The sequence below is a fragment of the Leucopleurus acutus genome (genome assembly GCF_964270905.1).
Source record: "Leucopleurus acutus genome assembly, chromosome: 8".
Lineage (NCBI taxonomy): Eukaryota > Metazoa > Chordata > Mammalia > Artiodactyla > Delphinidae > Leucopleurus > Leucopleurus acutus.
Genome location: NC_139151.1, coordinates 18505859 through 18523593, shown reverse-complemented (window position 1 = coordinate 18523593; position 17735 = coordinate 18505859). Strand labels below are relative to the sequence as shown.

Sequence of the window (17735 nt, the reverse complement as noted above, 5' to 3'; positions counted from 1 at the left end):
CCAGCCCTGGAGTGGTGGCTGTTTCCTGCAGTTACTGTCTCATGTATCTCACTGTTCTTCCCCTCTGGCTTTTTGAATCCATCAATATCTGTTTAACTCATTCTCTAATAACTTCTCTCTGTTGAAATATCTAGTGTATGGTTTCTGTTTTCTTGAATGGGCCCTGACTGATACAGGTAGGGATTAACCAGGTGAAAGAGAGTGAAGGGTACCCCAGACAGAAGGAAAAGAAAGAACAAAGCCATGAAGGCAAGAATGAGCACAAGGTAATTTAGAACCTGGTCAGACATGTAGGGCAAGTGAGGAAAGGAACAGGATAGGAAGATAATAGGAGTGGATAGGGACTGTGACTTGTCCTTATATTTTTCTTTACAAAACATCAATGTTTGTTAATCTTTTAATGGACACTATAAATATAAAATCAGACTAGTAGGACATGACTTTTGGATTAGTAGAATTAGAACCTTGGAAAATCCTTCCCCCCAAAACCTACTGGCCAAAATTATCAAAAACAACGATTTCAGAACTCAGAAGTTAACCAAATGCATACAACAAATAAAGAAGCATTTATTTAAGAAAAAAACTACTGAATCTTGATAATCTTGATAATAAGAATCTCTGACATTTTAACTTAGGGATGCTCTCGTTTTACTCCCAGCTCCACGGAGCAGTAGCCATGAGGAATGGCAGCTGGAGGGGGCTGAGCTGATTTAGAGATCCACAGAAAAACCCTACCCTCAGGGATGATTTTGGAAACAGTAACAATCCAGAGACAACTGCTGAAACAGTCATTTGAGAGCAACATGGACCCTCCTCCCAGTGAAACAACCATAACTGGTGAAAATTGTAAAACAAAGATTTAAAGTCTCTGAAAGTTATCCTAAGGGAATACAGCAAATGAATAAACAATTTAAAAAGAAAATCTACTAAATCTTGGTTAGAACAGCAACAGTTTATGGCATTTGAGAAATGAAATGCTCCCTTCCTCCACCCATTCCCCACCCCCTCGCCCAGTTCAGGATGACAGATATTCCATTCTGGTGGGTGCAACCGAGAACACAGGGCTTCCCCTTTCCCCAGTTTCCAGTAGAGGGTATATTCCCCAGAAAGGTCAAGCCACCAACATTTCTCACCCCCTCCAGCTCCATGTTGTAGAAGTTCTATTCCAGGCAAGAATGACTGAGAAATTGAGGACTCTCTTCCTCCTCCTAGCCTCTACTTGTAGGGCACAAATTCTATTCCAGGTGTGGTAGAGTAATAATCCTGGGCCCAAATCACCCCCATCCAGCTTACGTGCTGGGAGAGACAAGCTGAGAGGATCTGTGTGCAGAGCTAGCATGTCACTCTGAGAAAAGTGGGCCACTGTCCCTGCCTCTGTTCTGGAGCAATTGCAGAGGTTTTGGAAAGGCAGGGCATAGAACAGAATGCTTCAAAGGTCTCCCTGAGAGAACTGACTTTATTTGGGAAGTTCAAGCCTAAGGCCACTCTCAAAAACCAGTGGAGATATTGGAGGTAGGCAATTAAGAGGAGGCTGGTAGTTACTTGAGAGCAGCAAGCTAAACCACAGACTGACTAGTTTGCCAGAGAGAACCCACAGAAAGAGGAAGCTAAGAGCCCTCTGGAGTTTGAACAAACCTCAACGACTCATCTCAAAGATTGCCCAGGCAAAGTGGCCCACATTTAATTGGATTGGTCAAAAATAATGGAGCAATCAGTCAGCAATTACTGGAACCTAACAGCTGGATGTTATACCAATAGATGCAGACAGCTTAACAGAGAGATCAGGATAAAAGATGGTCAAAGAGAGCCTTGATAAAACCACGGTCAACTCAGGGTGATTGTGTGCATGCCCAGGGTTACACCTTCTGAGGAGTAACACTAAAGGCTGCATACTCCAGGAGAAATAGACTTTACTAAAATAGTTAAGCAAAAAACTAAACAAATAAATAAGCAAACAACAACAACATCCAGCTCCAGATGGGGAGATCAGTGTATACAGTTACTACAACATATTATCTGAATTTTTCAGTTTTCAACAACACCAACAAAAAAGAGACATGCAAGGAAACAGGAAATTATGACCCCAAAACAGGAAAAAAAAATAAAAGCAAACAACAGAAATTGCCCTAGAGAGGACCAAGGTGTCAGATCTAGTAGGCAAAAACTTCAAAACAACAATTGTAAATACAGGCATACCTTGGAGATATTGTGGGTTTAGTTCCAGACCACTGCAATAAAGTGCTTATCACAATAAAGTGAGTCAAATGATTTTTTTTTGGTTTCCCAGGGCACATAAAGATTATGTTTACACCATACCAAAATCTATTAGGGGTGCAATAGCATTATGTCTAAAATATGTACATACTTTAGTTTAAAAATACTTTATTGTTAAAAAATGCTAACCATCAACTAAGTCTTCAGCGAGTCATAATCTTTCTGCTGGTGAGGGGCCTTGCCTTGATAGATATTGACCAAGCAAGGTTGCTGAAGCTTGAAATGGCTGTTGCAACTTAAAATAAGACAACAGTAAAGTTTGTCACATTAATTGACTCTTCCTTTCATGTACGATTTCTCTGTACCATGCAATGCTGTTTGGTAGAATTTTACCAACAGTGGAATTTCTCTCAAAATTGGAGTCAATCCTCTCAAACTTTGCTGCTGCTTTATCAACTAAGTTTATGTAATATTCTAAACCTTTTGCTGTTATTTCAACTATCTTCAAGCATCTTCACCAGAAGTGGATTCCATCTCAAGTAACCACTTTCTTTCCTGGCCCATAGGAAGCAACTCTTCATCTGTAGAAGTATTATCATGAGATTATAGCAATTCAGTCACATCTTCAGGCTCCACTTCTAAATCTAGTTCTCTTGCTATTTCCACCACATCTGCAGTTGCTTCCTCCACTGAAGTCTTGAACCCCTCAAAGTCATTCATTTGGGTTGGAATCAACTTCTTCCAAACTCCTGTTAATGTTGATATTTTGACCTTTTCCCATGAATCACCAATGTTCTTAATGGCATCTAGAATGGTGAACCTTTTCCAGAGATTTTTAATTTACTTTGCCCAGATCTGTCAGAGGAATCATTATCTATGGCAGCTATTGCCCTACAAAATGTATTTCTTAAATAATGAGACCTGAAAGTCAAAATTACTCCTTGATCCATGGGCTGCAGAATTGATGCTATGTTAGCAGGCATGAAAACATTAATAATTTTGTTCAGCTGCATCAGAGCCCTTGGGTGACCAGGTGCATTGTCAGTGAGCAGTGATGTTTTGAAAGGAACCTTTTTTTTTCCTGGACAGTAGTTCTCAACAGTGTGCTTAAAATATTTAGTAAATCATGTTGTACACAGATGAGCTATCATCCAGGCTTTGTTGCTCCATTTATAAAGCACAGGCAGAGTAGACTTAACATAATTCATAAGGGCCTTAGGATTTTGGGAATGGTAAATGAGCATTGGCTTCAACTTAATGCCACCAGCTGCATTAGCCCCTAACAAGAGAGTCAGTCTGTTCTTTGAAGCTAGACATTGGCTTCTCCTCTCCAGCTACAGAAATCCTAGATGGCATTTTCTTCCAGTATGAGGCTGTTATGTCTACGCTGAAAATCTTTTGTTTAGTACAGCAACCTTCATTGATTAACTAAGCTAGATCTTCTGGATAACTTGCTGCAGCTTCTACATCAGCACTTACTGCTTCATGTTGCACGTTTATGTTACGGAGATGGTTTCTTTATTTAAACCTCATGAACCAACCTCTGCTAGCTTCAAACTTTTTTTTCTGTAGCCGTCTCACCTCTTTTAGCCTTCATAGAATTGAAGAGAGTTAAGGCCTTTCTCTGGATTAGGCTTTGACTTAAGGGAATGTTGTGGCTGGTTTGATCTTCTATCCAGACTACTAAAACTTATGCCATATCAGCAATAAGGCTGTTTCATTTTCTTATCATCTGTGTGTTCACTGGAGGAGCACATTTGATCTCCTTCAAGAAGTTTTCCTTTGTATTCACAGCTTGGATAACTGTTTGGTGCAAGAGGCCTAGCTTTCGGCCTGTCTCAGCTTTTGGTATGCCTTCCTCACTAAGTTTAATCATTTCCAGCTTTTGATTTAAAGTGAGAGACATGCAAATTTTCCTTTCACTTAGAAGCCATTGTAGGTTATTGACTAGCCTAATTTCAATATAGCTGTGTCTCAGGGAATAGGGAGGCTTGAGGAGAAAAAGAGAGAGAGCAGTATGGTGGAGCAGTCAAAACACACACATTTATCAATGGAGTTCACTGTGTTAAATGAGTATGGTTCTTGGTGACCCAAAATAATTAAAATAGTAACATCAAAGATCACTGATCACAAATCACCATAACAAATATAGCAATATTGAAAAAGTTTGAAATGTGGCAGGAATTACCAAAATGTGACACAGAGACACGAAGTGAGCAAATGTTATTGGAAAAATTGTGCTGATAAACTTGCTTGATGCAGAGTTGCCACAGACCTTCAATTTGTAAAAAGCACAATATCTACAAAATGCAAAAAGTGAAGGGCAATAAATGGGGTATGCCGGTATATTCAAAGAACTGAAGGAAATTCTGCTTAAAGATGTTAAAGAAAGGTATTATGACAATATCTCATCAAAGAGATCATCAATAAAGAGAAATTATTAGAAAATAAAGAAACAAATAGCAAAATAGAAATTTTAGAGTTGAAAAATACAATAGTAGACTTGAAAAGAAAAGCTCAATCGTATATTTAAATTGGCAAATTACTATATTTGAAGATAAATTGATAGAGATAATAGAGGAATAGGGAGAAATATCATGAGAAAAATAGATAGATCCTCATAGACATGTGGCACAGTTTAAGCACACTGACATACACATCCTGGGAGAGCAACAGGAGAGGGGAGAGAGAGAAAAGAGTAGAAAAAGTATTTGAAGAAATAATCATTGAAAATTTCTCAAATTTAATGAAAAACACTAATCTACCCATGCAAGAAGCTCAACCAACTCCAACTAGGATAGTATAGAGATCCACATCCAGACATATCAGTGAAAGTGCTGAAAAACAAAGTGAAAATCTGTACATCAGAAAGATAAAAATGAAAAGAAAAAGGTGAAGACTTTTAATCACAGTTTCAATTTCAGTGCTTGTGATTGGTCTGTTCATATTTTCTATTTCTTCCTGGTTCAGTCTCAGAAGTTTGTGCATTTCTAAGAATTTTCCCATTTCTTCCAGGTTGTCCATTTTATTAGCATATAGTTGCTTGTACTAATCTCTCATGATCCTTTGTATTTCTGCAGTGTCAGTTGCTACTTCGACTTTTTCATTTCTAATTCTATTGATTTGAGTCCTCTCCCTTTTCTTCTTGATAAGTCTGGCTAATGGTTAATCAAGTTTGTTTATCTTCTCAAAGAACCAGCTTTTAGTTTTAGTGATCTTTGCTATTGTTCCCTTCATTTCTTTTTCATTTATTTCTGATCTGATCTTTATGATTTCTTTCCTTCTGCTAACTTTGGGGTTTTCTTGTTCCTCTTTCTCTAATTGCTTTAGGAGTAAGGTTAGGTTGTTTATTTGAGGTGTTTCTTGTTTCTTTTTTTCTTTTTTTTTTTTTTTTTTGCGGTATGCGGGCCTCTCACTGTTGTGGCCTCTCCCATTGCGGAGCACAGGCTCTGGATGCGCAGGCTCAGCAGCCATGGCTCACGGGTCCAGCCGCTCTGCAGCATGTGGGATCTTCCCGGACCAGGACACGAACCCGTGTCCCCTGCATCGGCAGGCGGACTTTCAACCACTGCGCCACTAGGGAAGCCCGTTTCTTAAGGTAGGATTGTATTGCTATAAACTTCCCTTTTAGAACTGCTTTTGCTGCATCTCATAGGTTTTGGGCCATTGTATTTTCATTGTCATTTGTTTCTAGGTATTTTTTTACTTCCTCTTTGATTTCTTCAGTGACCTCTTAGTTATTAAGTAGTGTGCTGTTTAGCCTCCATGTGTTTGTATTTTTTACAGATTTTTTTCCTGTAATTGATATCTAGTCTCATAGTGTGTGGCTGGAAAAGATACTTGATATGATTTCAATTTTCTTAAATTTACCAAGGCTTGATTTGTGATCTATCCTGGAGAATGTTCCATGAGCACTTGAGAAGAACGTGTATCCTGTTGTTTTTGGATGGAATGTCCTATAAATACCAATTAAGTCCATCTTGTTTAATGTATCATTTAAAGAATGAAATTAGAACACTCCCTAACACCATACACAAAAATAAACTCAAAATGGATTAAAGACCTAAATGTAAGGCCAGACACCATCAAACTCTTAGAGGAAAACATAGGCAGAACACTGTATGACATAAATCACAGCAAGATCCTTTTTGACCCACTTCCTAGAGAAATGGAAATAAAAACAAAAATAAACAAATGGGACCTAATGAAACTTAAATGCTTTTCCACAGCAAAGGAAAGCATGAACAAAACCAAAAGACAACCCTCAGAATGGGATGAAATATTTGCAAATGAAGCAACTGACAAAGGATTAATCTCCAAAATATACAAGCAACTCATGCAGCTCAATATCAAAAGAACAAACAACCCAATCCAAAAATGGGTAGAAGACCTAAGTAGACATTTCTCCAAAGAAGATATACAGATTGCCAACAAACACATGAAAGAATGCTCAACATCATTAATCATTAGAGAAATGCAGATCAAAACTACAATGAGATATCATTTTACACCGGTCAGAATGGCCATCATAAAAAAATCTACAAACAATAAATGCTGGGTAGGGTGTGGAGAAAAGGGAACCCTCTTGCACTGTTGGTGGGAATGTAAATTGATACAGCCACTATGGAGAATAGTATGGAGGTTCCTTAAAAAACTACAAATAGAACTACCATATGACCCAGCAATCCCACTACGGGGCATATACCCTGAGAAAACCATAATTCAAAAAGAGTCATGTACCAAAATGTTCATTGCAGCTCTATTTACAATAGTCAGGACATGGAAGCAACCTAAGTGTCCATCAACAAATGAATGGATAAAGAAAATGTGGCACATGTATATAATGGAATATTACTCAGCCATAAAAAAGAATGAAACTGAGTTATTTGTAGTGAGGTGGATGGACCTAGAGACTTTCATACAGAATGAAGTAAGTCAGAAAGAGAAGAACAAATACTGTATGCTATCACATGTATATGGAATCTAAAAAAATAGAGGGCTTCCCTGGTGACACAGTGGTTGGGAGTCCACCTGCCGATGCAGGGGACATGGGTTCGTGTCCCGGTCTGGGAAGATTCCACATGCCACGGAGCAGCTGGGCCCGTGGGCGATGGCTGCTGAGCCTGCACGTCCAGAGCCTGTGCTCCACAATTGGAGAGGCCACAACAGTGAGAGGCCTGCATACCACAAAAAACAAAAACAAAAACAAAAAATAAAAATTAAAAATAAAAGAAAAAATAATGGTCAGAAGAACCTAGGGGCAAGACGGGAATAAAGATGCAGACCTACGAATGAATGGACTTGAGGATATGGGGAGGGGGAAGGGTAAGCTGGGACAAAGTGAGAGAGTGGCTTGGACATATATACACTACCAAACTTAAAATAGATAGCTAGTTGGAGGCAGCCACATAGCACAGGGAGATCAGCTTGGTGCTTTGTGACCACCTAGAGGGGTGGGATAGGGAGGGTGGGAGGAAGGGAGATGCAAGAGGGAAGAGATATGGGAACATATGTGTATGTATAACTGATTCACTTTGTTATAAAGCAGAGACTGACACCCATTGTAAAGCAATTATACTCCAATAAAGATGTTAAAAAAAGAGAAATAAGTGAAGGAGATTAAGAGGTACAAACTTCCAGTTGCAAAATTAGATGAGTCATGGGTATGAAATGTACAGTGTGGGGAATATAGTCAATAGCTATGTAATATGTTTTTATGGTGACAATTTGTAACTAGACCTGTCATGGTGATCATTTTGATATGTATAGAAATATCGAATCATTGTGTTGTGCAACAGTAAGTAACATAGTGTTTTAGGTCAATTATACTTCAAAAACAAAGTCATAGCAGAAGAGATCAGATTTGTGCTTACCAGAATCAGCGGTGGTGGTGGGGGGTGGAGAGTGAACTGGATGAAGGCAGTCAAAATGTACAAACTCCCAGTCAAAAAATAAATTAGTGCTAGGGATGTAATGTACAACATGATAAATATAATTAATACTGCTGTTCATTATATATGAAAGTTGTTAAGAGAGTAAATCCTAAGAGTTCTCATTACAGGAAAAATATATTTTTTTTACATTTCTTTAATTTTGTATCTATATGAGATGATGGATGTTCACTAAACTTTTTGTGGTAATCATTTCATGATGTATGTAAGTCAAATCATTATGCTGTTCACCTTATACTTAAACAATGCTGTACATCAATTATATCAATAAAACTGGAAGGAAAAAAAGAAAAAGAAAAATGACTAGTCATGTGCAAGGAAGCCACAGTAAGATTAACAGTCAGCTTCTCACTAGAAACAATGGATCCAGAAGACAGTAGGATAAATATTTAAAGTGCTAAGAGGAAGAGAAAAAAAAAACCCAAAACTCATCAACCAAGACTTTTATCCAGCAAAACTATTTTTCACAAATCAAGGTTGAGAAAAAAAAGACATTCCCAGATGAAAAAAATGGAGAGAATTCATTGCTAATAGACCTGCATTACAAGAAATAGTAAGGGGAATTCTTCAGGCTAAAAGTAGGTGACCCAGAGAATAATTTGAATTGATACACACACGTAAAAGATGACTATAGAACTTAACTACCATGAATATTGAGAATCTACTGTATATGGTAATTGCTAGAACAACAATTAAAATTTTTTTATATAGTCAAGATACCATTAAGAGAATTAAGAGTTACACTAGAAAATATTCATTTAATACAAACAAAGCAGTAAAGAAGGAACAGAGGAACAAAAAGACATGGGACACACTGAAAACAAACAAAACAAAAAAGCAACTATCTCAATGATAACATTAAATGTGAGTGGATTAATCAGTCCAATCAAAAGACAGAGACTGCCGGATTGGTTAATAAGACAACATCCAAATATGTGCTGACAAAGTAGCTACACTACACTTAATGATTCAAACAGAATGAAAGTAAAATGATGGCAAAAGACATATCATTCATATAGCGGTGATAAGAAAGCTAGAGTTGCTATACCAATACCAGACAAAATAGACTTTAAAACAAATAATGTTAATGGAGATAAATATGAACATTTTCTAATGATAAAAGGGTCAATCCATCATGCATATATAGCAATTAGAAAAATATATGCATCTAATAATAGAGCTCCAAAATACATGGAAAAATAACTGACAGAATTAAAGGGAGAAATAGACAATTCAACAATAATGGAGACTTCAATATCCCACTTTAACAATGGTTAGAACAACTAGGCAGAAGACTGACAAGGAAATATAAGACTTCAATGTTATAAACCAACTAGACCTCACAGATATCTATAGAATGTTTCATCCAACAAAGGAAATTACACATACTTATCAAGTGCATGGGTAATATTTTCCAGGAAAGAACATGTACTATGCCATAAAACAAGCATATCTATCTATCTATCTATCTATCTATCTATCTATCTATCTATCTATTTATCTATCTATCTATCATCTATCTAACGTCATACAGGTGGCCATGGGTTTACATTTGCAGATATGGAGGGCTGACTGTACAAGACTTGCGCATCTGTGGATTTTGGTGTTTGTGGGAAGTGGGGGATGAGGGGGTGCTGAAACCAATACTGATACTGAGGGATGACTGTACTTAGTGGTTTAAGATTGAAAGCTTCCCCTAAGATAAAGAAAAAGGAAAAGATGCATGCTTTCAACACTGTTATTCAGCATCGTACTAGAGGTTCTAGACAGGGCAATTAGGCAAGGAAAAATAAGAGACATTCAGATTGGAAAGGAAGAAGTAAAATGATCTCTATTTGCAGGTAATATGACACTCCATATAGAAAATCCTAAGCAATTCACTAAAAACTATTAGAAAAAATAAACGAGTTCAGCAAAGTTACAGAGTATAAGATCAATATGCCCAAACCAATAGTATTTCTATAAATTATCAATGAAAAATTTGAAAATGAAATTAACAAAACAATTCTATTTACAGTAGCATCAAAAAGAATACTTAGGAATCAATTTAATAAAATAAGTGAAATTCTTATATTCTGAACACTACAAAACATTGTTGCAAGTAATTATATAACTCCTAAAAAAAAAAAAAAAGGAAAGACATCCTATGTTCATGGATCCGAGGACTTAATATTGTTAGAATGACAGTTCTTTCCAAACTGATCTGCAGATTCAACACAATTGCTATCAAATAGCTTTTTTGCAGAAATTAATAAGCTGATCCTACAATTCATATGAAAATGCAAGGGACCCAGAATAGCCAAAACAATTTTGAATAAGAATAACTTAAGATAATCCATACTTCCCAGTTTGAATCGTTCTGAAAAGTAACAGTAATCAAACCTGTGTGGTACTGGTATAAGAGTAAACTCATAGATCAATGGAATGAATTCAAAGTTCAGAAATTAAACCCTTACAAATATAATCAATTGCTTTTTGGCAAGAGTGCTGAGACAATTCTGTGGGGAAAGAATAGTTTGAATAGTTTATTTGACAAATGATGCTGGGACAACTGGATATCCACTTGCAAAACAATGAAGTTGGAACACTTCCTCACACCATATACAAAGATTAACTCAAAATGGATTATAGACCTACATGTTACAACAAATCTACAAAACTCTTAAAAAGAAAATATATAATTGAAAAGAATCTGAAAAGAAATGCATATGTATGAATCATTTTTCTGTACACCTGAAACAAACACTACATTGTAAATCAACTATAGTCCAATAATAAAAAAATAAAATATATGATTAAATTTTTGTGACCTTAGGTTAGACAAAGCCTTCTTAGATTTGACCAAAAGTACAAGTAACAAAAGAAAAAAAAAGATACATTCATTGAAATTAAAATGTTTTGTGTTTCAAATGACACCATTTAAAAATGAAAAGACAATCTACAGAATGGGAGAAAACATTTGCAAATAATATAGACAATCAGGGGCTTGTACATAGAATAGATAAAGAACTTTTACAATTCAATAATAAAAAGACAAGTGACCTAATTAAAAAATAGACAATAGATATAAATAAACATTTCTCCAAAGAAGATGCATAAAAAACCAATCAGCCCATGAAAAGATGTTCAACAGCATTAGTCATGAGGGAAATGCAAATCAAAATGACCACTTCAGATACACTAGAATGGCTATAATGAAAAAGATAGATAATACCAAGGGTTCATGAAGATGTGGAGAAATTTGGATCCTCATCCACTGCTAGTGAAACTATAAAGTGGTGCATTTCCTGACGGTTCCTCCAAATGTTAAACACAGAGTTACCATATACCCAGAAATTCCACTCCTGGTATGAAACTGAAAGAAAAATGAAAACATATGTCCACACAAAAACTTTTACATAAATGTTTACAGCAGCATTATTTCATAAGAGCCCCAAAGGGGAAACAACTTGAATGTCCATAAACTGATGAATGGATAAATAAAATGTGGTCTATCCAGACAGTGGTATATTGTCCAGAAATAAAAATGAATGAAGTACTGATTCATGCTACCACATAGAAAAAACCTCCAAAACCTATGCTAAGCAAAAAAAAAAAAAAAGCCAGACATAAAAGACCATATATTGAATGATTACATTTATATGAAATGTCCAGAAAAGACCAAGTGACTGAAAGCAGATTAATGGTTGCCTGAAGCTGGAGGTGGGAATAAGAAGGGACTGAATATGGAGACAAGGGATCTTTGGGGGATGATAAAAATGTTCTAAAATTGATTTTAGGTAATGGTTTCATAATTAGGTAAATTTATTAAAAGTCAGTGAATGGGTTTTATGGTATGGATATTATAGCTTAATAAAGCTGTTAAAACAAAACTAAATACTGTTATGTGGGATATATGTTCAAACACTGGAATGCATCACATACTAGAAACATATTGAGGGAAAATCAGTGCACTCTGTTTGGGGTTGAAGGGTACTAAACATGAAACATAGAATGAAAACCATTCTTGGTTTTGTTTATACCTGAACAACCCCAAAATCCATTAAATACAATTACTTGTAGTCTTTCTAAAGTTAGAGTTTAAGCCAGTCCACCATGAGGTTGGTGCAGAGAAGGGGTTCACATAAATGCTGATGGTAGGAGCCAAGGGCGCAGAATCCACATTTTGGCACTGCTTTGTTATTTTCTCATAGTGTTATGTGAATATTTTATGTGGAAAGCTGTATGTGACAGTAGCATTTGGGAATGGGGAGATTCTCAAATGTCATCTCAAAGGTCTCCTTCCTATACATTCTCTTTAACAACACTTTTTTTTTTGGTTAGACACATGCTTTTTTATTTGCTTGCAGATTCTCATTGAAGTTTGTGCAGGTGGAGCAGCATATGCTGTGATGCTTGGTAAATGCCTTTTTGTTGTTATTGTTAAAATTTTAATTTTATGAGAGTATAATTGATTTACAATGTGTTAGTTTCAAGTGCACAATAAAGTGATTCAGTTATAAATATACATTTATTCATTTTTTAAGATTCTTTTCTCTTATAGATTATCACAGAATATTGAGTAGAGTTCCCTGTGCTATACAGTATGTCCTTGTTAGTTATCTATCTTGTACACAGCAGTGTGTGCATGTTCATCCCTTGCTCCTGATTTATCCCTCCCCACCACGTTTCCTTTTTGGTAACCAGAAGTTTGTTTTTGATATCTGTAAGTCTGTTTCTGTTTTGTAAATAAGTTCATTTGTATCATTTTAAAAATTATATTCCACATATGAGTAATATCATATGATATTTGTCTTTCTCTGTCTGACTTACTTCACTTAGTATGATAATCTCTAAGTCCATCCATATTGCTGCAAATGGCATTATTTCATTCTTTTTTTTTTTTTTTTTTTTTTGTGGTACACGGCCTCTCACTACTGTGGCCTCTCCCGTTGCGGAGCACAGGCTCCGGACGCGCAGGCTCAGCGGCCATGGCTCACGGGCCCAGCCGCTCCGGGGCATGTGAGATCTTCCCGGACCGGGGCACGAACCCGTGTCCCCTGCATCGGCAGGCGGACTCTCAAACACTGCGCCACCAGGGAAGCCCTATTTCATTCATTTTTATGGCTGAGTGATATTACATTGTATATATGTACCATATCTTCTTTAATCCATTCCTCTGTCAATGGACATTTAGGTTGTTTCCATGTCTTGACTATTGTAAATAATGCTTTAATGTTCATTGTTCATTGCAGCACTGTTTAGAATAGTCAAGACATGCAAGCAACTTTTAACAACAGTTTAAATAAAAATGCCTAGAAATTTGTTAGTGATACCAAAGGACATGTCAGCTGGTAGGTCACTATGACCTCTGATGGCCTAACGTGGGTACTGAGTATCAGGTATTTCCATATAAATGGCAAGGATCCAGCAGACAATGAGGGTTGCCATCAACAGAGCTGCTTTCAAATAATTAAATCTCCACCTTCTTCTGTGGAGTTCCTCCTCTTTTTGAGGATCATTCTCTTCTGCTAATACCCATCACCACTCTTTTTGATTTGCCATCTATCAATCTTTCCCTTACATTGTAAAAGATTTTAGTATTGAGTTCACGACCCTCTTTCCCACCCCAAATCCTGCTCTCATTCTGTGTGTTTTTAATAGTCACATGGGTGACACCTCTGACATCTAAATCCTCATAGTTTCTTGTCTTTTCAATCCAGTGATCTTCCTCTTTACACCACCGTAATAACAGCTCGTCATTAGCCATAATTTCTCTGCCACTTCACTACTCCCGTTAGTGAGGACATCCTCCTTTTCTTCCTGTAGCCTCCACACTTTTTCACTTTTACTAATCTAATGAGTTATTTGATTGCTTAGACTGGGGGTCATAGGCAAATTTTTCTTTCAAGGGTCAGATAGTAAAAATTTCAGTCTTTTGGGTCATATGATCTCTGTCACAATTACTCAAATGTGTTGTTTCAGGGAAAAAGGAGCCCTAGACAATATGTAAGCAAATGGGAATGGCTGTCTTCCAAGAAACACTTTATTTACAAAAATAGGTCACAGATCAGATTTGGTCCATGGCCATGGTTTATATTCCTCTCCTCTGAGCTTAGACTCAGGCCTAGACATGGACTTATACAAGAATAAGCAAAAAAAAAAAAAAAAAGAAAGAATAAGCAAATTATTTTACTTTTCTGAGTCTCCCTTTCTCCATCTGTGTATTGGGGATGATGCTTTCTAACTCTCCAAGTTTATGAAAATTAAATGAGACGATGTACCACCAGCATCGTGTAATCGATAGCACACAGTACTCAGGAAATCCATGCTTTTCAAAAGGGGTACTAATAAAGTCTTTTTTGTAGGCTGAGTTCTGAATGAGTTGAGGAATTAGAAAAAAGCAAATGGAGAACAGTGCCTCACCCCAAAATTCACTGTTACTTATAAGAATGCTGTAATTGGAGATGGTGTCTTATATCTGTAGGCAAGCGGCCTTTCTAATACTGAACCCCAGAATCAGAGAAGCTTACCTACACCGTCCAGGCGGCACTAGACCAAGTCAGGCTTTCTCGAACAGGAAGAGGAGACTGGCTACCTTCTTATAAAAAATCATTAAGGTCCGTCCAAATGGATGGAAATATCAGGAGTGGGTTCTTAATGTTCTGCCTAGAGCAAATGTTCGTTGCCTTCCCCCACTGTTCCCAGACTGGAGGTTTATGTTCATGAGGTCAAGGCAACCTCTCCCACAAGGGTGTTGGCAGCACACTCACACTTCCTCATAGTTTCCTGAGTGTGTGCCAGGGGAAGTTCTCTGAGTTTAGCTCAAACTTCTCTGTGAATGTATTCCAAAAGCAGACTAGAATAGATTTCAACCTCCCAGGGCCTATGCATGTGGCTAAAAAAAGACCCTGCTAAGGGATTAAGATTCCTTGGCCATCTTTTCTTTTATCTTAAAAAATCTTTATGCCAATGTTGCATTTCCCAAGGGGTATGCTGCAGTTTAAATTGACAAAGTTGTCTAAGTTATTTACCAATTAAATGGCTTTAATCACCCCCCCACACACACACACCAAATCATTGAGAAAAATTAACACTATTGGAAAATGTACTCTTGGAGTACCTAAGTACCCTCTTTCCCGCAAATGTGGCCTCATACTACCCACGCCTTTGGGCAATAATTTTTAATTTGAGAAGTAAAAGCCAAGACTGTTACGTCAACCAAAAATCAGCTTTCCTTCACTACATTTATTTTTTCTCAAATGAGTCTCCAGGATGCGGAGCCATACCCTGAAACCATCATGCCCATTCCTGTGGGCTGCATGCCCTCACAAGTCAAGGAAGCTCTAGCCTCAGCTCAATTGCTGACACGGTGACCTCAGGCCACTTTTGTAGCCCTTCTCCATATCCCAGGCTCTTTGTTGCACTGGCGTGGTAGTGTTTGTCCTGACTAGCTCAGCAAGTCTTATGAAAACAAAATGAGTTAATTATGTATTTTAGGGGTACAAAGCATGTGTCTGTTTACTATGCTATTATCTATGGGGCTGTGGTAATTATGCTGTGGCTCAGAGCACACATTTATCATCAAAGATTTAGGGAGCCAAGTATTTTCACTTAGTTCTACACAAGAGAGAAGGCTTTAGTTTAAGGATACTGGACCCACTGTTATCATTGTCACAATACAGTAGTACAAGGCAGTAGAGAGAAACATGCCTTATAAGGTGTGGGGAAGGACTGCCGGGATCTATATCTCTTTTCTTTCAATACATTCCTTTAGAAATTATCTACTGTATCTCTGTGCCAATCTTCTGCATGCTGTGATCACAGCCCTGATATCCATACAGTTATATGGATACGTGCCTGGACAGATTGGTACAGATGCAAACAAACAAATGTTATATGTACATACATATGTCATATATGTGAAATATACATATGTATATCTATATACATATCTCTACCTAGGTATCTCTATCTCTATAGCTATCTCCATGCAGAGCAATGCAAATTGAGTATGGCTGATATAATATGGTGGTAACAGGCCACCTGGTAGGTGGCTGCATTGTGATTACTTTACCACTGTTAGTGACAATGATTCCCCATGTCCATAGAATTTGCTCTTTTGGATTCTCTCCTATCCTGTTACAGATGCAGGGTGCAGTGAGATTTAGACATATGGCTCCTCCTCTTATGGCCTGAGATTGATTTTATTCATTCATTCATTCATTCATGCCACGGCTGCGCCCCGCCCCGCCGTATGAGGGATCTTAGCATCCTGACCAGGGATCCAACATGCGCCTCCTGCAGTGGAAGCGCGGAGTAGTCGTAACCACTGGACCGTCAGGGAAGTCCCCTGAGATTTAATCTAAATCATCATTGTTGGAGTGCTTAATGGATGCAGTTGTTTAGACCAAGGGAAAGTGTTTACAAAGAACACACTACAGGGCTTCCCTGGTGGCGCAGTGGTTGAGAGTCCGCCTGCCGATGCAGGGGACACGGGTTCGTGCCCCGGTCCGGGAAGATCCCACATGCCGCGGAGCGGCTGGGCCCGTGAGCCATGGCCGCTGAGCCTGCGTGTCCGGAGCCTGTGCTCCGCAACGGGAGAGGCCACAGCAGTGAGAGGCCCGCGTACTGCAAAAAAAAAAAAAAAAAAAAAGACCACACTCCAAATGTTGAGAAGAACCAGCCAAATCAAATCTCAGTCATTCAAGAACCGTGGACGAGGACTTCTGTTTTCCTTCTTTCCGGTTTTTCTGATACTTCTGCTACTGTGGAAGTGACTAATTCCACCTGACAGCGAAACGAGGGCATAAGCAAGGAAATTCACTACGTAAATAAGTAAATAAACAACTACGTAAGACCTCAACCAAAGGTGACCGTGCGCTGGGATTAGATATGTCCGTTCTCTAAAACGAACTCCCTCCTGGCTTCTTTCTCTGGCTCTACGGAGTGAGCAGGGGCAGTTCATCGCTGGGGAGGGCTGTGATTCTACCTGGCACATTCTGGCCACAAATGGCATTTCAGCTTTTGATCAGTGAAGCTTATAGGGAGACTCCAGTCCCGAAGTAAATGCAAAGACTGCTTTATCCAAAGAAACTCTGGCCGGCTGTAATTTCTGTGAGAAAATATGAGAAAATAATGGAGGAGATATTCATCCATAGGTACCATACTGACAGACAGGAGGGAGAACCATAGACCAGTCAGTGCTTTTTAAATGGCACATTGCAACCCTTTAGGGGATAGTAAAATTATCTTATTTGGGCATGAAAAATACTTTAAAAATGGAATAGAGTAGTATAGAGTAAAATAGAATAACTAGAAAATATCACAGTACATTGCATGCAGTAAGGATAAGGATTGTTTTGTGAAACTTTGGTGTGTGTGTGTGTGTGTGTGTGTGTGTCTGTGTGTGTGTCTGTGTGCCCTGAAACGAGATTTGATATGATGTTCTTACTGTGCGTCCCAGGAAAAAGAAGTTTGGGAAACACTGCTGTAATTTAACTCTTTGGCACATACTTTTGGTATTCTGGGTTTGCAAAACAAAAACTAAAATTCTGGCCACTCAACAATGACCTTCTCTAAAGAATACAC

The 17735-nt window shown here is 37.9% G+C and overlaps 1 protein-coding gene across 1 annotated transcript in view; it reads left to right on the top strand.

Moving 5' to 3' along the window:
• Positions 1 to 17735, top strand: part of LOC309964910 (NXPE family member 2-like) — a gene marked incomplete at both ends in the record, with an annotated part of 66843 nt that overhangs the window by 18412 nt on the left and 30696 nt on the right.